We start from the raw sequence: 21779 nt of genomic DNA on the forward strand, positions 1-21779 counted from the left end.
CAGCAGCTTAACCTGATGCACCAAATGCTAGCCCCCTTGTTTATTATTTTTATTGTCTGTTTTCTCCTGCCAGAATTGAAGATCCACAAAGGCAGAAATCTTTGTCTGTTTTTGTTACTTAACACACTCTCTGTGCCAAACATTTCAAACAATATTTGGCTTGTAATGGCTGTACAATAAATATTTGTTCAGAACTGAATGAGTCAATGAAACAGGAAACCTGCCTTTTGCTTTTGTGCAGAGCTACGAGTATACATTTTTCTGTGAATACACTCTATTTTCTAATAGTTAGCATTCTATTTCAAAATATCTCTTCTGAAATAGGAATTTCTGTATTTCTTAACCCAAAACTGGAACAAAAACTCAAGTCTATGACTTCATTTGTTGAGCATTCATGTAGTGTCATCTTTACAGACTGTGTCATTTAATTCTTATGCAATCCTATGAGGTAGATGTTCTTGAAATGACTCCTGCTGTTAGGATTAGAAAACACAGTGAAAAAGACGCCATATTATTTACGCAAGGTTCTGGTGCTAGGAATGATGGAATAGAACCTGAACTTATCACTTGACCTCAAAGCCTATGCTGAGAATCCCCTTCTGACAGTGCCTGGTTGAGGATATCACTAATCTCCAAGACGCTGTGATCTGTAACTCCACGTGCTGCTCATATCCAGCACCAACTTTCAAGGTTCCCAAAGTGGTAGTAGGAGGCATAAGAATCTATCTATTTTACAGTAAGAGATGTATTTATTTATTCGAAAGATATGGTGATGGAGAAAAAGGAATCTTCTATCTTTTGGTTTACTCCTCAAATGCCCTCAAAAGCCAGTGCTGACCAGAGTCCTGCGTGTGTGTGCCAGGGACACAGACACTGGGCTGTCATTCACTCCCATCCCCAATGCATTAGCAGGTGGCTGAAACAGAGACAGCAGAGTTAGAAGTCCAAACACTATCCCAACATGCAATGCAAGTGTTGTAAGTGGCTTCTTAAACCATTGTGCAACGATGCTCAAATAATACAAAATGCTTCACAAATGTGCATGTTATCTGTGTGCAGGGCCATGACATTCTCTGTATTGTTCCAGTTTTAGTATATGTGCTGTCAAAGTACCACATATGCACATATATATCTTATAGATGTCTGTAAATCTTTGCATAAGTAATAAACTATAGATGCTAATTTTCATGAGGATAAAAATTGACTGCCTTATTTGAATGATCTTTTTTTACTTCATCTTAGATTTATCCCTTAAATTGGCTTTTATTTCCCCCAGGAGCATAGTCAAGCTTGCTTAACACATTATCACCTGTTTTGATGTCTTCACTTTATATTCTGGAGTGCAGTTTTAACTAACAGCAAACAGAAACTTTTTTATGTATCAGCAAGAATGCTACATGAGTAAATTTTAGGTTAGTACTCAATGACAGAGGTAAAAACATTCATCATGTAATCTGACAAAGTCACAAAGCAATGTCATCTTGAAGCTGACTCTTTGGTAACTGTGATCTTGAAGTTTATACCTAGACTTCAACCCAGTTGCTGCCAGCACCATAGGAACAGCAGTGTTTGAACTACAGTTCCTGGACTTATTTGAGGTGTGGGTAACCGACCAGCAACGAGGTATTATGGTCTGAGGCATTATGGTCTGAATCCTTATATGCCGCAAATTTATACGCTGAAATTACCTCTCTTCTATGGAAGTAATTATTTGGTGAGTTTGGATCCCTCACCTGTGAGATTAATGCCCTTGTAGTAAGAGCTAATTGGTTCTCTTTCTGCCATATGAGACCAAGGAGTCATCAGCAGCTATTTGAAATATGGACAAAGCTCAAGCATCCTTACCACCCAAATTTCAGAATCCCAACCACCACACTGTGAGAGAAGTAAATTTCTATCCTTTTTAAACCATCCACTTTATGGTTTCCCAAAGCAACTTCACATTTCTCGGAAACTCATCCATTCTCTTTAAAAATAAACTCTTTATTTAAACATCAGACTTTGCCCTGTGTACTCTTACAGACCTGTGCCTCCTTAGCAACTTGGCGTACTTGTAGCTGGGTCATAAAAGATGTGCAATAATCGCTCTACAAGTCTGCTGTTGATGGTTCCCTTATGCATTCCTCTCAATGTTTGTAAATCTTCCTTAGTCTTGTTAAGCCCTCTGGAATCTACTGCTTCCTGACTCTTTGAGAAATCAAACCTGTTTCTGTCTCACAGATGGAATAGGTACTTTACATGAGGGAAACGGGTTTTCAATTAACTGCCCTTCCATGGTAACTTCTCTGTGTCCCCAATACCTCTGATCTTTTTAATCACCCTACCAACTTCAGCTTTGCATGTCTTTCTCCTACATTTTTTTTCATCTCCTATTTTTTCCATAACCCTGAGTTCCTGGTTGGTAAATCCTGTAGGCATTTCAATTTTCATCTGAATTTAACTCCCACCTCTTGGACCATTCTTGGGTCTCCTTGGTTGCTTGGTTATCTGCTTCTTCTTTTCCTGCCCTCAGTACCTGTCTCTTCTGCCTTCTTGCTTGGCATGCTTCCACTGACAATCTTATCCAACCCATGACATTAAACATAGCATCTCTGTTAGATGCTGGGGATTTCTGGATTAATATTTCTCCTCTACACTCAATATCTGTATATCCCATTGTCACCTTGCCATACTCTTAAATGTCTCACTTAACATATCCAAAATGTGTTTTCTCCTAGTCTTGCTAGTCTTTTTGTTCTGTAGCTCAGAAGAGGGAACTGTCATCTGCCCAGGTTGGTGACCCAGACATCTAGTCATCATGCCCACTCCCTCTCTTTCCTTGTGTATGCCCACACTTACTGGTCTAATGGCAATTCCTGTGGTGTGATTTCGCCAATGTACTTTGTGTACTCTACTTCATTTCCCAGTTCTAGGACATGTCCACCACTCTCTGGAGAAAAGGCTTCCTGCTTCTATTCTTGTCCTTCCTGACCTCTGTAGTACCTTTTCCATGTCCCCTCTCATATTCAGGTTCCCATCACCTTTGCCTTGGATCATTGCCCTCCACCCTAATCCTTTCACCATCTTGCTGTCCGTTGGATTTTAACACGTAAGATCCTGAATCCTGTGCATTGCCTACAAGGTTCTTCATGCTCAGGTATTTTTTTACATCTTCGAAGTCTTTTCCCTGCTTGCTCCCCATCTGCTATTTCATAACACCATATGACATCCACACTTCTTTATCTTGATTCTCTTCTTGCCCTTAATCCATTATTTATCTGCCTTATTCAACCCATTATTACTCCTCTCTGCTCTTTAGGAGACTCAGGAGTTAAGTTTCAGCCCTTCTAGAAACCCTGCCCTGATTTCTCTCAATGCAGGAATGTGGTCCTTCAGTTCCCTGTGTAGCTTTGTGTCTTCCATTAGTTTGTGCAGTTTGAGAGCAGAGTCTCAGACTGCACATGGCTGGCATATACTCAGATCTCCCCCAAATATTTATTGTATAAATTAACATATGAATAATACAATTTTAAATACAATTATGGAAGTGCAGAAACTGGGCACAAAACTAAAAGACAACATGAAACTCTTAACTCCGGAAAGGGCTGTGGACGAAGGGTAAAAGATGAATGTTGATTTTTCCCCCGTTATGTGTTTAATTTTTGAAGCAGAATTTTCCTGTTGCATGGGAATTGCAAGTGCATGATTTGAGAATTACTCAACCTGAGCTCTCATCCAACATTGAATTCCTAACTAATTGAATCACACCAGATAAACCACTTAACTGGTCTCAGCCTCAATGTCCTCATCTGAAAAAGCAAAGGACTGGCTCAACTAGGTATGCTTTTCAAATGTTTTCCAGTTTAAAACTCAACCGTTTCACAAATGAACTAAATTCATAATTCTATAGTGGAACTCTGAATTCCCATCTTCTAAGACTTCATTTTTCATTTCTGTTTGGATAGTAAAAAGCTGCTCTACATTATTTTAGGACCTTGGAGGGACAACACATCGTCGGCTGTGAACTTGCCTGCAGGAGAAGCAAACTTTGATTTGTTCTTTTCGACTGCTGGATTTTTGCAAAAGAAGTCTGAGTAACTCCATGTACTCTCCATAGTGAGCCACAGATGGAAACAGAGTGCCCCACTACAGCTCAAGTAATTTTGAGAAATTGCTGTATTCTGCTGCCTTTCTTGGAGGGGCACATGCTGGTCTGGGTTATGAACAGTCCACAGAAACCCTGTAATCTAGTCTAGCATATTTCAAACCACTGTGAACGTGGTATACATTTTCAGGGTTTTTTTTTTCCTAAAAAACATATTCTATATATTTGAAAGCCAGAATTTCTCTCCCTCTCTCTCTCTCTCTCTCTCTCTCTCCCCCATCATGTCAGCAGCCATGGCTAAGCCAGGCCAAAATCAGGAGCCAAGATCTTCATCCAGGTTTCCCACATTTGTTCAGGGGCCCAAACACTTGGGCAATATTCTGCTATTTTCCCAGAAACAGTAGCAGAGAGTTGGATTGGAATTGGATCAGCCTGTGCTCAAACCCTTGACTGTATGGGATGCCACTGGTGGCTTTATCCACTACACCACAGCACCAGCCCAGAGATCATTATTTTTGTGTCTTCTTTCTTATCCCTTTTTGATTTTTGCCAAATTCCTTTGATTTTAAACTACTGCACAGTTAATTTTTCAATTATTTATTGTCATACTCCTGTTGTCATCTACACTTGTGCCAGTACTCATTTGCTTGTTATGTCTCTAGAATGATCCAACTAAAATAAATATATATTAAAATACTTAGAGCTCAGTTTCTTTTTTAGAGCTGGGTCTATTGTTCAAAAACAATATAAAAATAATGACACTTTTCCCTTCTCTCTAAGCATGTTTCACGGCTCCATAAAACTTACTGTTTCTCTTGGGTCTTGAATGAAGCTATTATAATATTCAGCTTTGTTTGCTTCATTTGAACACTTGGCCACCTCCAAACTCAAAAACCAGAGAATTTTTAAAAGATGTTTGCTCCCAGGCTTGCTGAATTTGTTCTCAGATGTCCCTAACAGGACAGCTGTCAGCTCTGCCAGCTCCAGCCCCTCTGCTAGCTTTTGATTATGGATGAAGTTCCATAGTGGGGTCAGAGCCCGTTAACCTTGTGCTAACTTTGGTTGCAGCTGTCTGCAGTCATGCTGAGCCTGGGAGGTCCAGCCACACAGTCCAGCAAAACCTACCCTTTGCCTGCTTCAACAAATAAATTCCAATAAAATAGGACAAGTAATTAAAGCTTGGCAATTTTTTTTAGGTCAGGGTCTCCACTATGATCTTCAGCTGATAAAGCATTAGTAGACCAGCTTAGGAAAGATGTGGCATGCTAATGTTAGAATAATAAAGCATGAGAAAGCCATTGTATAGATTTTTCAGTTTCCATGGCTGACAACAGGATGATACATACCATTCCCAGAGTCGAACTGACTTGGCAGAATGGCACCTATTGTGTGCATGTGGATACAGAAGGAATATATTCTTCTGTCATTTAAGTACATTAAGAATAAGATGCGCTTCAAGCATGCTATTCTAGAAATTTCTAATATAATGCATTTTTTAAAAAAAATTTAAGTGTCAACTAGATCAGCTTGTAATTTTCTATAATTTTGGATCTCTAAAACTGTATTTTTAAAATGTTGCAAAGAGGAACATACAGCCACTTCAGAGAAAGAAGTTAAATGGAAATCTTTTAGAGTGGCATATAAATACTCTTAAGAAACTCCATATAAATTAACTTTAAAAATATTTATTTATTATTTTTATTTGAAAACAGACTTGTAGAGAGAAGGAGAGAGAGAGAAAGAATCTTTCATCCACTGGTTCACTCTTCAAACAGCTGCAACTGCCAAAGGTGATCTGATTCCTCTGGGTCTCCCACGTGGATGCAGGGGCCCAAGAACTTGGACTAGCATCTACTGCTTTCCCAGCTAATATTCAGGGAATTGGATCAGAAGTGGAGCAGCCAGTACTAGAACCAGCACCTATAAGGAATGCTGATGTGCAAGCAGAGGATTAACCTACTTAGCCATCACATCAGCCCCAGAAATTAACGTTAACATTAAGGGAGACCATCACAGAAAAATGGACCGGGTGGAGATAATGATTATCTTAGAAAGGAATCATGAGCCAGTTCTAGTATGAATCAAGCTGCTTTTGCAAGGATTTGTCACCAAATAAACTGCAGGGAGAGGCTGGCACTGTGGTGCCGCAGGTTAAGCCACTCTCTGCAGTGCTGCCATTCCATAAGGGTGCCGGTTCAAGTCCTGACTGCTCTCATTCTGATCTAGTTCCCTGTTAATGGATTTGGCAAGCAGCAGAACGTGGTCCCAGGATTTGGACCCCTGAACCCATATTGGAAACCTGGAAGGAGCTCCTGGTTCCTGGTGTTGGCCTGGCCCAGCCCTGGCTGTTGCAGTCATTTGAGGAGTAAACCAAGAGATGGAAGATTTTTTCCTCTGTGTGCCCCACACTCCCGCTAATTTCTGCCTTTCAAATAAATAAACAAATCGTTAAAAAGAGAATGATTCTAAATTTTCAATCAGGGTAATTTTATAAAAACTAGGGAGCTTATCGAGTTTAAGATAAATATATGCTAATTTAAATATTCAATAAGAAATTATCTATATACATTATATAAACTATAAATAGCCATTAAAAGAGCAATTACACAGAATATTGTCGATTAAAAAGATATATTGCTAAATTTAAAAAGTAAACTATGTTAAAATTCATGCACCTCTTGTACTTATTTTCAAATATGTTTAATAAAGAAGTCCTAAATAACAGTGATTTAAAGAAGATGGAATCTCATTTCCTGTTACAAGAAAGTACATTGGCAGTCCAAGGCAGGATGGTGATAGGGCACAGATGTTAGTCGTGTTCTGACTTCAGAGCTGATGGAAGCTTTTTGAGTTTGAGGCAGTGCAGTGGCAGAAGAGGCGAAGGTGGAAAGACAGAGGATACATATGCTGTTTCTGCAGTTCAACAGCCAGACTTCACCACCTGACCTTTCTGCGTGCATCCCTCCTGCTAGAACCCATCTCACCTGCAAGCATCCCTGGGAAAGGCAGCATCCAGCTACAGAGCCATGGGCACAGCCAGAAGTCAGGGACTGTATCACCATGCAGCAAGGAGAAAAGGTGCCTTTTGCAGGGGTGAGGTGGTGGAGGTGTATTAGGCAGCTTTTCGTTTCTTTCACTGAAATAGCTAAGGGTCACAAATAAGGAGGGATGAAAGTTTATTTTGGCTCACTGTCTTAGAGATTCAAGTCCAGGACCAGATAGCCTCATTGATGTTCAAGCAGTACGTGGAGAATAGGAACTAGTAAAAGACAGCTGGGCTGACCTTGACTTCAACAACCAATCCTCCAGAGAGAGCCCGCTTCCAAGGGCAAGACCCCGAAGACCCAAAAACCTCCAAAGGAGACCACATCCTGACTGCATAATTGTATTGTCTCCTTTAATCAACTGACTGCTAACATCACTCCCTTAACCATTCACATGAGGCTTTGGTTGGGGTCTGTGTTTTGGCAAATCAATTTAAGTTGTTGCCTACAACACTGGTATCCCACTTAGCTGGGCCCCTGCCACCCACATGGAGCTGCAGATGGAGATTTGTGTCCTTGACTTTGGCTTGGCTCAGCTCTAGCTATTGGGGAGTGAATTAGCAAATGGAAAATTTCCTCTCTGTGTCACTCCTAAAATAAATAAATAAATAAATAAATATCACACACAGCTCAGTGTGTGGGGCTTTGGAGGATAGCCAAGTTATTATTCAAACTATAAGGGAAAATCCATGACACTGTTTTTGGATTACTCATATTTTCTTTTAGTATCTTTAGAAGTTATCAGGTGCTAAAATAACTATAAAACATGTGGGTCCATAATTATAATACACTATAACTATTATTATATAATCTTACAGAATCTCTGAACATTTTAGTATAATCCCATCTCAGGAAAAATTCATTACTTATTATTATAAATTCTTCCTTAAATAAAATATGACAAAAAGTAGAGATAATATGACCTTAAAGTTTCTGAAAATTTGCAGGAATTCTGATTCCTTGTTTCTGAATCCTGAAGATTAGTATTTGAAATTCGTGGCAAGGGCCCGGAGCCACGGACTAGAGGCTAAAGTCCTCACCTTCAACGTGCCAGGATCCCATCTGGGCACTGGTTCTAATCCCGGCAGCTCCACTTCCCATCCAGCTCCCTGCTTGTGGCCTAGGAAAGCAGTCGAGGACAGCCCAAAGCTTTGGGACCCTGCACCCATGTGGGAGACCCGGAAGAGTTTCCTGGCTCCTGGCATTGGCCGTTGCGGCTCACTTGGGGAGTGAATCATTGGATGGAAGATATTTCTCTCTGTCTGTCCTCCTCTCTGTATGTCTGGCTTTGTAATAAAAATAAAGAAATCTGTGGCAAGAGTCATAGGAACAGTGACAGAGAGGCATAAGTCCCATCATAATTGGAGATAGAGACGGTGCTATCACCAACACTGTCAAAACCCTCTTTTGCCATGAAATGTCAGTCCAATTCTAGTCCCCAAGCCTCTTTCTTGTGTTTTTGAAGGCCCAGCTGCAATGCATCTGTTACTTCTGGGAGAATCTTTTTGTCTCATTGCCACATGTCATCATACTGCAAATTACAGGAGGTCATCTGAGTATGTCAAAAGACCCAGATACAGAAAAAGTGCTAAGGAGTACAGAAATTCAGAAACGAAAGGCCATTCACAGAGTGGCTGAAGAGTGTTCACGTTTGTATCTAAATAGTTGCCATTGACGAACAAGAAAGGATTTTACATTGGCTCCTGACTGAACAGCTTTATTTATGTTCAAATATGGGTTGGTTCTGGTCTCTATTACTCCACCAGCCTGCCTTATCTTAGAAACCCATAACTAGATTCAGCCTAATGCAGAATTATTAAACAGACTAATGGGCCATGCTGATTACCCAAATAACTCTGCAATATGCTTACTGTACTATTTACCAGTTCGCTGTAAAAGTATGTCTTTAGTCTGCAGTTATTTTCAGAATGAATGTCAAAACTCCAAAACAGAACTATCCAATGAAAACATGCTGATGTGGGGAACCCAGGAAGTGTCTGACAACTTCACCAAGCATGTTTCCTCGATTAGAGCTCACTCGGCTGTGTTACTCAATTTTGTTATTATTTATCTCTCCATCATCAGGATCTTGTTACTTCCTTACTCATTTCTGCTGTTTCTTGCTTTCTTGAATATGAGCCAAAAACAAATGTCACGTCAAAGACCAAAGTGCCCCAAATAAAAATGATAGATGGGTCCATTTCTACATCTGTTTATAATGCATTTTTCTCTTTTATTGAAAGAACAATGTGACTTCATTTTAAAGTCACCTGTGTATTTACCATCTCAATAAAACTAGTTTCCATTTGGAATGTTAGACCTTGTATGTTCCCATAATTTAAATATTATTTCAATACTTGACAGTCAAGCATGAATAACATTCTTTCTTGTTTCCACTGTTGTGAATAAACCACCTCACACATTACATAAAGATGCCAATAAGCTCTTTTCCGTAAAAGTATTAGAGTCTAAATAGTTTATGTTTGTGGGTCATATAGTTTGTCTCAAGACTATAGTGTAGTGGCTAAATCCTCACTTCGCACGCGACCTCATCCCGTATGGGTGCTGGCTCATATCCTGGCTATTCTACTTCCCATCCAGCTCCCTGCTTGTGGCCTGAAAAACCAGTGGAGGACAGCCCAAAACCTTGAGATCCCGCCACCATGTAGGAGACCCAGAAAAAGCTCCAGGCCTCTGGCTTAGGATCGGGTCAGCTGCAGCCACTGTGGCCACTTGGGGAGTGAACCAGTGGGTGAAAGATTTTTCTCTCTGCCTGTCCTTCTCTCTGGAAATATGCCTTTCAAAAAATAAAAAAATCTTAAAAAAAACCCACCATGATTTGTACTTTTTTGCATGGAAGCAAACATATATTTGTCCTGCTAAAGGGCCATAAATGGACAAGTACGGCAGTGTCCTCATAAGCCTTTATTTTTAGGCAATAAAATTTAGATTCCATTTATTATTAACATGCCAGAAAATATTAGCCCTCTTTTAAACTTTTCAGCCATCTAAAAATAAGAAAATACATTTGTGGTCCATAAAAAAGACATGATAGGGGCTGGCATTGTGGAGTACCAGGCAAGGCTGCTGCCTATAACACCAGCATCCCAAAAGGGCACCTCTTCAAGTCCTAGTGGCTCCCCTTTCAATTCAGATCCCTGCTATGGCTTAGGAAAAGGAGCCAAGGATAGCCTGGGTGGTTGAACTCCTGTTATGTATGTGGGAGGGCTGGAAGAAACTCTGGCTCCTGGCTAAGGCTTGGGCCAGACCTGGCTGTTGCTATCACTTGAATGATGCAGGATCCCACTCCCTCATTTTCTCTCCCTCTCTTTCTGCAACTCATACTTTCAAATGAACAAATCCATCTTAAGGAAAAATATGGTAGACTAGATCTGACCTGTGGGACAATTTGCCAACACATGTGTTTTGTTGGATTCAACCATAACACAATTATTTTCAACTTTTTGCTTGCACCTGCTTCTACTTGGTAAATAATGAGCATGACAGTGTTCATAGTAGCCAGAAACACAATTTTGTGGGTAAATCTTACGGTTTTGACTTTACCTATTATATATTCCAGCACTGTGTATCAGAATGATAGGGAGATAATAAGTAGCTTTCATTTGAGTCACAGTGATTTAGTTAATGATACATAGAAATAAAATTGGATTAATAATGCATCTTTCTCATCCTCAAAGGAGAACTGAAAGAAACAGTGATTTTACATAACAAGTAAAATGGTCATATAGGTATGGAATTTAATAAGGTGTGTGGATCTGGCTTTAATCAAACCCAATTAGGAATATCTGGATTCATACAAAGACGACTGCCTTTCTCAGATAACACATACTTGTGTGCCTTCATTCAGCAAGCTCAAGGAGTATTTTTAAAATATGCTTCAGTTTGCATGCAGTTTTCTCATAATTTATCTAGCATATAACATGAAGAAGTCTGAAAAGAACACAAAAATATCTATAACAATTTCACTCCCCACTCTATTATGCGCACTAGAAAGTGTGAAGTCTGAAAGGGTATAGCAACACACTCCCACTTCAAAGTGATTTTGGAACCCTGGAAGCTCTGCTGTCCCCTCCAGACACTGTGCTCCATGTATCAAAGAAGCCATGTGGGGTAGAGGAAGCAGAGTTTATCTGTGTGTTACAATTTTTACATTTAGAAAACCCAAAATGCTAAAGAGCAGTCTTCTTTGTTTTGTGATGGATCTTCTGCTGCAGCCACTGCCCAACTCCAAGCCAATGAACACGGCTTAAACTACAAACTGGGGGCCAAACTTCTAGCTGCAGACCCTCTCCCTTTGCTTTGGGAACCTGAAGTTTCCAACAGCCTCTTGATGCTATCTGATCCGTAGGTACTTCTGTGATCTAGATGTTTTTTTGCAATGAGGGCAAACTCTTTGTTTCCCTATTACGCTTTTACCAGGAATTGTAAAGTGGAAACTGAGAGTGGGTAGGAGACAAGGCTGACACTGGGCTGCATTCCACCTGTTCCTATGTGGTAGAGGAGCCAATAAGTACAACTTTGTGGTTTAGAAGTCAAACACTACGACATTTCTTAAATGTTTCATCCTGGTGGAAAAAATGTTAAGCTTCATAAATCTCACTATTCAAATTAGAAACTTTTCCACTGAGATATTATACATTTTCTTGGTTGAGTCTGACTCTTCAAATATTCCTCATGTCTGTCTGAGCTGTAACTAGATTAGGCCAACACAAAACTGACCTGGTCTCAAGAGGGATATTAATTTACTATTGAAGGAAAACCATATTTAAAAATTCCAGATTTCCATAGTTTTCCACAAAGCACTTTATCTGACAATAAAGTTTACCCTTATTAAAATTCTCACTGGTAATTCATTTAACAGGCATGGAAAATACCATACGAAAATGCAATAACTTTCCTAAAAGTGGCCAGGGAATCCTGAATTTCTTGAATTTGAACATTCTGCTCATCAATTTGAGTTTCCTTCACATTAGATTATAGAGATCACCTTAACTATTGTTAAGTTAAATTTTCTTAAGACTAAAACAGATCTCTTTGAGCATTCCACAACATTTACTATCCCCTCATAAAAACACAGGTAAAAGTAGCATAATTTCTTACTTGATATTTCTATACAGCATTTCCATTTCTTACATTAAAATGACTTCTCTGATGCAGTTTCTTTACTTGGAACAGTGATTTTCTGTATTTTTCATTTTAAATAAGAGTTCAGGTGGGTTTTTGAAAAGTTCCCCATTTTATATCCAGTATCTATCAGGACTCACTATACCTTTTTGCAGATAAAATCATTTCTAGAGTGAGTTTCTTCTATTCACGGCATAGGTCACTGAACTGTACAATCTTTGTAAAGTGTACAGAAAATTATTATATGTAGTAAAATTATTTCCTTAAGCAATTACTTTGTATATTTCTTCATGTTCATAAGAAAGCTTAAATTCTAAATTTTTAATTCACCAGTTAGCACTAGTACTATTATGTATGTATACTATTTGTGATGAAAAATTCCACACTACTTAATGAAAAATTCTAAGGACTTTTTTTTAAAGATTTATTTTATTTTTATTACAAAGTTAGATATACAGAGAGGAGGAGAGACAGCGAGGAAGATCTTCCATCTGATGATTCACTCCGCAAGTGAGCGCAACGGCCGGTGCTACGCTGATCCGAAGCCAGGAGTCAGGAGCCAGGAACTTCCTCCAGGTCTCCCACATGGGTGCAGGGTCCCAAAGCTTTGGGCTGTCCTCGACTGCTTTCCCAGGCCACAGGCAGGGAGCTGGATGGGAAGGGGGGCTGCCGGGATTCGAACCAGTGCCCAGATGGGATCCTGGCACGTGCAAGGCGAGGACTTTAACCACTACGCTATTGTGCTGGGCCCAGGAGTTTTTAATATAAGAGAAACAGTATATAAGGTGTTCACAGAAACAGCTTTGGGTACATGTGAAATGGCTTGATTCTCAGGTCCTAGCAGTTCAGAGTAGGAATCTGCCTCTGATCTCAAGGTAAATTCAGGGAAGAAATGCATGCATCTTGTGGTTTCATTTTCTCACCTATAAAACATGATTGATCTAGATCTAGTTCTAAAACCAAATTTTATATTTCTAAAACTTTATAATTCAATATATTTCCATAATTTCCAAATGACAAGATGCAGCCTTGTCATTTACAAAGAGTGATAAGAATTGTACAGCACAGGTTTATGGCTAATATGACCGAGAAATCACGATGAGCAGATAGAAAAACATGGAAACAGAAACTTTTTTTTCACCAAGGACTGGGGCCAGAGAGAAACTTTAGTAACAATTTGTACAAGTTGGTTGGAGCATGCTAGAGTTGTTTCTCTGTTTCATCTTACCAGAATAAAGGTGTTTGACCACAACTTCAGTTCTTTGCTTCACAAGGTCATAGCAAATCCCCTGAAAAGAGCTATCTTCAGTGGCTAGCTCAATACTCTCTCTCATTGAATGCTCGACTATTTACTATACTAAAATGGCTTTTTTAAGTCACTAGTGCTCCCTACCTTGGTAAGTTTCGGAGTTACTCCTTTGCCCTTCTCTTCTCTCACCAGGACTCAACAACTCAACAACTCTCCTTTGCTTTCCTGTCCTCTTGGGTGCACTGCTCCTTTTTCCTGCCCACCCCCCTTAGAACCCTTTGCAATTCTTATTTAGTTCCTCCTCCCTGTGTCCTCTGAGGACCAGGGTGAAGGACTGTCAGTCTTTTTCTCTCCGTCTATGCTATTCTCTGTCCCTAGGTGAACTCATTTGCTCTAGGGCTTAAAAAGCATTTGTGGCACCAGCATTCTGATGTAGCATGTGAAGCTTCTACCTGTGATGCTGGCATCCAGCATGGGCACTGGAAAAAGTTCCGGCTGCTCCACTTCTGCACTAGCTCCCTGCTAATGCACCCGAGAAAGCAGCAGAAGATGGCGAAAGTGCTTGGGACCCTGCAACCAGGTGGGAGAACTGGGTAAAGCTCCTGGGTTCTGTCAGGTTCAGACCTGGTGGATTGGGGCCATATGGGAGTGAACCAGTGGATGGAAGTTCTCAGTCTCTCTCTCTCCCTCTCTCTCTTTTTCTTTCCCTAGCTTTCAAAAAAGTGTATCTTCAAAAGAAAGCATTTTCATGGGTGAGCATTTGATGTAGTAGGTAAGAAATTACTTCAGAAACCCACATAGGATGTTAGTGCTTGATCTGCTCACCAAATTGGCTTCCTACTAATGGATACCCTGAGAGGTCGCAGGTGTTGGCTCAAGTACTTGAAATTCCTGACTCAGCTTCAGGCTTGGCCCTGTGAGAATTTGGGCAGCATATCTGTCTGTATGCTTCCCTCTCCCTGCCTTTCAATAAATATTTAATACATATACTTTTAAAATATGTAGGCTAATGACCTCCAACAATGTGTCTCTGTACTTATTTCTCTCAAATTCCAGATTGGTAGCACTCATTAAACACATGTTGTCTTCTCTTGGATGTCAATAAGCAGATCAAAGTTAACATAGCTAAAAAAACAATTCTGGAAACTTACTTGCCACCATTTCTGGGACAGTTGTATCTCACTTAGGCTTCTGTATCTCAGAAATAATTTTGATGCGGTGAGTTTTAGAGAAGTGAAGTAGAAGTAAACTGGTTTATTATGCCAGCGACAGAGTTAATTGATGGTCAAGTCTTTGATACAGCCCAGACCGGTTACTCTCAGTTCAAGCTTTAAAACATATGTCATGGGTCTTTGATGACTTAAGTGGGTATCGTATATGATTTTGGCTATTGTTGGTTCCCAAGGCATTTTTTATCACTGAGTTACAAGTAAGGATGAATTGATGTTAATATGTTTATATGACCACTTATACCTGGGCTCCTGCAAAAATGAACATTATTATCATTCAATTTCTATCTTCTAGCCTCACCTAAGTTGTCAAAGTGCTTTAGAATATATTGACTTATTCTTTTTGTTTTTCAATTTTTAAAAATGTTTTGTTTTTCATAGTAGGGTTGCACAAGTTCAGGGAGTTCCCTTTTTCTCCACCCCCCAATTTGGCTTATTCTGCAGTTGCCTCTGTTTTATTTTGCTAAGTAACTCCCTCAAATTTTCATAACCCACCCTGTTTATATTTACTGAACAAACTTCCCTTTAATGTCATGTGGAACAGAAGTTTTTGGTAAACAATTCCTCACCTGCCCACAATCCTGTCTGTAATCATTCCTTCCCTTTTGGGATACTTTCCTCTTCTCCATTTTCATTGAGTCTGCTATACATTAAATTTTCAGTTGTAACAAATTTTTTTAAAGCTTTGGTGAGAGCAAACCTCTCCCTCCTTAGAATTCTGTTTTCTTCTGTGTTTTCTATAACCATCGCTTTCTAGTTTTCTTCCCACCTTTCTCAAACTCCTTCACTGAGCCCACATGCCCCTTCAGAAATGTTTCACTGTGGAGTTCCATCTTTAGCCTTTTCTAATGCCTAATCCTCTCTTTCTGGAAAACCTCAGCCTTTTGACAGCTCTGCATCAACCTGTATGTGTAATTTATATTCCTAACACAAATGTGAAAGTGATATTCCTGTATCTTCAGCTTTCACATTCTAAGTCTCATATTTATATTCTTACCTAGATATGGTCATAAGAGAGGTCTGATTAATTATCTCATTGTGATAGGGTCCCCAAAGCACATTTGATAATATATCTGACAAACATCAGTTTTTAACCACTGCCAGCAAATGAATCAGTGCATATGTGCTAAGAAGCTGTCACTGGTAAGGGATTGTGGTAGGTTCTTTATATTTGTTTCAAACAGCTTCAGCAAGGGTTGTTGACTTGTTGATCCAAAGAAAGTAGCATATAGGGTATCATTCATTGCTAATTGTTAGAAATATCTGTCCTTTCCCCACTAGCATCTGTTGTCCATGACTGATGTGCTATACATTATTGTTGAACAATTCTGAAAAAGTTTTCCCCATTCCAACTTTAGACAACCACACTAGTGAAAGATATCAGAGGGACAATGCTATACCATTTAAAAAATCCAATTCTTTTTCTCAAGAAAATGACCACTTCTGACTTTTTAAGCAACACATGAGAGAAAGCATATATTCCAAACATCAAAGAAGCAAAGCCTGCATTTCAATTGATTTTAAAATGTTCTAAGAATGCATGAAGCAGGTACACATGAAAGAGATAAAGATCTAAGATTGCATGTTTATCTTCTGACTCTGAGTCCATGTTTTCATTTAGAAAGTTCTTTGATTAATTTTTTGCCCAGTTCTGTCAGCTAAAGTATAAATAAACTTCAATACCAGAAATCCTCCCGGGATTAGTTTTTATTCCATTAAGGCATCCTCCTTCTCATAATGAATGAATTTCACTTTGTAATTCAAAGCAAAATATATTAAAGTAGGAGAACATTCAGCCGGGCAGAAACAGAATCCTGGAATAATTTATTTATTAGTACATTACTTACAGTAATTCAAGAAAATGAAGAAGATAGGATAATATGATAAGGGTTAGCAAAAAGATTTTTTAACTTCGTCTGCATTAATAGTGGAGGTCTGGTATGTGGAATGAAAAGCAACTTAAACCCCAGGGTAGGCTTACCAGAAGATATCTCAAAGAATGAGAATTGTTTTTGATGCAGAGGTGGGAAATGACAGTACCCACACCACATACTAGTCAAATTGAGTCTGAGGACATTTGTATCTCTGTAAGTGTAATGCTGAAAAGGAGTTTGGAGAGCTGTAAACAGAATTCCTGAAAATGGAAAGCTAACCTTACAGCCCCCACAAAATACTGGTTAGAAAAGGTTATGCAAGATATTGGTTAGAGAAGGATAAGTTATGTTTTGAAAAGAGATCAGTATCCATTCTTGAAACAATCTATAAACTAGTATTTGGAACTTGTGAGCTTAGCTAGAGTTAAAATAGGATGAGACACAAAGCTAATGATCAAACAATGGGAAACCTGTGGGCCAAAGCAAGGACACTGCACATTTGAGTTGTATGTTGTGCAGTGATGGAGTGTGCCCTCCCTCAACACTGAATAGCTCCATGTAATTCAGGATTCAAAATCTTCACTGAAAAAAAGATATAAGCCCAAAGGATAAACAAATGTCTCACTTCAGATTCCTTATCCATTTTATCTTTTGTTGTTATGCTAATTCCAAGTACAGTCTTTTCCTCAACTGGCCAATTAGGATCTTTTCATCCCCTCTCTCTTGCATCTAGTTTCTTTTATCAAGTGATTCTGTGATAAGGCATAATAGGAAAGAAAGGAAAGACGAAGGAAATTAAATGACTTTAGGCTTGTCCTCTATCTCTTCTTTCAGCCAGTTTATATCTAGGCATTTAGGAAATTTCATGTGCTTTACAAAATAATGAGCTATAGTTAAACTTCACCTATTTAGTTCAAAGCTAGCCAAGTCAAAGTGTTAAGGAAATGGATGTTCCTTGCCACATTTTTTTTTTTGGCTGATTTATGCTCCTAAATGCATTTTTCTCAAGAAGGAGAGATTACAAAGGTACGTGCACGTTGTATCATCAGCGATAGAGTTCTATTTTGAATCACCTCTCAGACAAAACTTGCTTTATTTATTCTGTCTTGAAGTCTAGTAAAATTAACTCTATGCCAAATCTTCCTACATTTGTGCTTTCTACCATATTTAAGAGAAAATCCACATTTTGAGAAGTGATAATCTTTTTTTTTATGATGTTTACATAGTTGATCAGGATGGGAAGGATCATTGTTTCCAAATTGTCTGTTTCTTCTTCCTGTTTCTTGGGAAAGGGAGGTGATAAGGGGAGAAGCCATACTGAGCCTTCCAACCATGCCAGCACGTGGGGATGGGGAATGGCCACCCAGTATCGACGCAGGGTCTCAATATGGTGCATGTTCTGCCAGGTGGTTTCGATAGTTCTGAAATGCTGTCATCCTTGCTGATCTTAGAATGAGGAAACACTTCCAATGTTCATTAGCTGACACAGTTAATCTTGCTGTCTTCATTCCTCCAGATTTTTTCTGTTCTGCTTGCTCTGCTGTAGTACCAAATGCCCTCTGCAGGTATCAGTATCCATATCCTCCATGTTCATAATGGCCTGCCATCCACTGCTTCGTCTTTTCCACTGAGGAGGACCAGTTCTCGCAGGTGGGTCCAAGGACCCAGGCCGGGCAACCCGGTCCTTGCCTGAGCCCCTACCCCCAGAGCTCATGAACCTGACATCCGCAATACCTAGATTGGCATGGCTTGCCTCACCTTGGCATACACCAGTAGGTGCTACAGCCTGGCTTGACCCAGCCTGCTTTCAGTTTTGGTTTGTGCTGGTGGGTGATACAGCTTAGCCCAGCCCAACCAGCTCTCAGTCCCAGCCTGACTGTTGATTGGCTAGTGTTGTGGTCTAACCTGGCCCATCCCATACCCCATCCTGGTTCCCAGATTTGCCAGTGGATGTTATGAACTGGCTCAGCCTGGCCCAGGCCCAGACCTGACTCATATAACCTGGCCTTGGTTCTTCTACTCACCTGCAGGGACTGTGTCCTGACAAAGGAGTCCTTCAAGCTCCTCTGTCAGGTCTCCTCCCACCTGTAGATCTCATGCACAACAGTGTGCCCTTGGCCCAGGGTGACTTAGTCCACCTCTTGTCCTGGCAGGAACAGTGTCTTTGTCCAGCCAGACCACACCCATTTTGGTTGTTACTCTTAGAAGTTATAGCCCAGCCATACCTGATCCATGCCCAGACACAACTCTCACATGCTGGCTCTCATGCTCACCAGTGGGAACCCAACCCAGCCAGGATGTCCCCTTAGTTTCCCAACCATGCCTGTTTCCAGTTATATATCATGTATGTGCCAGCAGAGATCCTAGTTCCACAGGGGTGAGCCCACCTCACCCCCAGATTCTGTCCCCAGACATGATTCTCTGACATGCTAGTTAGTGTCGTGGGCCAGCCTAACAGTGCCTGACCTACTCTGAATCTCAGTGGTGAGTGCTGTGATTTAACCCCACCAGGTAAGTCTCCAGTCCTAGCTTCAGTGTTTGCCAGTGGGTGGTGACTATGGTGGTTAATGCCAACTACCCCAGCCTGAGAAGTGACAGTCTTGTAGAAACTGCAAGCTCTTAGCTTCTAGAAATAAAGCATCAAGGAGCAGGCAAAAACACAACTCTGAGATAATGTCTGTTGGGGAAGAGATAGACATGAAGGTATCAGGTCTAGCATTGACTTGGAACTATCATTATAGAACAGTGCTAATTTATAAGCAACAGAATGAAATTAGGTCTCACACACACAGAGTCTATATTTTTTTATTCGAAGTTATCTTTTCTTCATTTAGTTTTCCAATAATTTTAAATTTAAAGACACTTATTAATACATTAGATTCTCAGGCTAATAGCAAATGTGTGACAATTACTACAATTGGATTTGCATCAATTTTCATATTAATGTGATACTAATACAAAGAGGTTCAATGCAGTTTCTGGACACAATCCCAAGAACATAATACTGCAAATCACATCTTGTATTCCTTCTTGCCGCCTTCTCTTCCCCTCTCTTCCTCTTATTTCTTTTTAAAATGTTTGAGATAACATTTTTAATCTCTTCATTTGTTTATTTCTTTTTTTTTACATTTTATTATTATTATTATCATTTTATGATACAGTTCCATAGGCTCCTGGTATTTCCCTTATCCCAGCCCCAATTCCCACCCCCCTTGCCTAGTTCCTCTATATCATTACTAAAATATAGTTCTTCATACACAGTCATATGTCCATCATTGTGGGCATGGACAATGGCAGAGAGTCCAGAATCCTATCGTCAAGATATAGTAAACAGTTTCATTATAAGTCCATCTTTGTCTGGAAGTAGAAATGCATACTACATTGTATCCTCACATCTGGATGTTAGTCTCCATTTCACAGCTACTGTACATCCCCTCAAATGAAAAGTCATTGCACAAAATCAACAATAGAGAGAAAAACAGAAATTTACACTGCCATGAAGTTAAATAACATGTTACTAGATATGACAGTTGATTTTGTTTTGTGGCTCTTCATTTAAGGGGATGTATAGTAGCTGTGTAATGGAGACTGTCATATCGAGATAACAGTTTAAAGATTTATTTATTTATTTGAAAGACAGACTTGCATAAAGAGAAATTGAATGAGAGAAAGAGAGAGGGATTTTTCATCAGCTAGTTTGCACCCCAATAAGTCATCATGGCTGGGGCTGGGCCAGATAGACCCCGGAGCGTCTTGCAGATCTCCCGTATGAGTGCAGAGACACAAGCATTGGAACCATCTTCTGCTGCTTTCCCAGGTGCACTGGCAGGTAATTTGGTGGGAAACAGAGAAGCTATAGCTCTTATTGGCCACATGAGATGCCAGCTCTTTAGGCAGTGACTGAATATGCTATGCCACAACACTGGGCCCGAGTTAACATATGTTTAATTCACAATATAGTCAAAGCTTGATACTCCACCCAATAAAGAGTGAACAAGTAATAAACAAAAAATAAACAGGTAAACAGCAGAAAGACCACAGTTCAACAGCAATATATAGAAAAGCGCAGTAACTGAGTGAAAAGATTTCCATTTCATTCATATGCAGTAAGTTTTAAAATGATCACAGATCATCAATGCTATTATAACATATATATCTCTTAAGCGCTGGTTTGAGAAAGACAGAAAACAAAATTTGACAAACTATATCTACAGCAATATGGATACAGGCAGGCATTTTCTTGTCTTTTTTTCTTTTTAAATTTTAGTTCCCACATGTAAGGGAGAACGTATGGCATTTTGTCTTTCTGTTTCTGGCTTATCTTGCTCAATGTGATGCTTAAGTTGTATCCATTTTGCTTTAAGTGGTAGAATTTTATTCTGCTTTATAGTTGAATGATACTCCACTATGTTTATACACACATTTATGTTATACCCACACACACATATAGCTGAAAAGTATGCCATTGTGTATATATAAATGCACATATATACATACATGCAATATTTTAAAAATCCATTCATCTTATGATGTACAACTTGACTGATTTAAAATCTTAGCCTTAAATAAATTTAAAATTGCTTGTCTATTTATTTGAAAGGCAAGAGAAAGAAAGTGAGAGCTATCCCCCACTCAATGATTCACTCCCCAAATACTTGGCCAGGGTGAAGCTGGGATCTGGGAGGCCAGGGAGGTGCGCATTAGCGGGAAGCCGTATCAGGAGCAGGGCGGGGATGTGGATACAGCCCTCTGATACAGGGTACGGGCATCACGCGGGGTGACTCAACTGCTGCACCAAATAGTCTCTTTTAATTATTTGAATCTTCCTGAGTTTAAGCTTCATCTTATAATCAATCTTTAGACTTCTTATAAAGCTTTTTTATTAATCTTATGTTCCATCTTAGAATCAATAACTACTTAAACTAAGACATCTTGGTTCTACCACCCATTTGCCATGTGGTCTGCATCTGACCTCAGCTTTTTCATCTACAAAGTACGAACAACACCTCACAGTGTTCTCAATCTTACTTCAGCTTTTCATCCGCAAAGTGGGAACAATACCTCCACAGCATTTATAATACAGGCCAATCACTTCAAAGTCACTGACATACAACCAGGCTACAGTTAAATACAGTTGCTCACATATTTACTGCT

General features: G+C 39.6%; 1 pseudogene; it reads right to left on the reverse strand.

Moving 5' to 3' along the window:
- Positions 1-1014: 1014 nt before the first annotated feature.
- LOC118757946 (U6 spliceosomal RNA) lies at positions 1015-1113 on the reverse strand (annotated as a pseudogene).
- Between the last annotated feature and the right edge of the window lie 20666 nt (positions 1114-21779).

Source organism: Ochotona princeps, chromosome 5 (assembly GCF_030435755.1).
Source record: "Ochotona princeps isolate mOchPri1 chromosome 5, mOchPri1.hap1, whole genome shotgun sequence".
Taxonomy (NCBI): Eukaryota; Metazoa; Chordata; class Mammalia; order Lagomorpha; family Ochotonidae; genus Ochotona; species Ochotona princeps.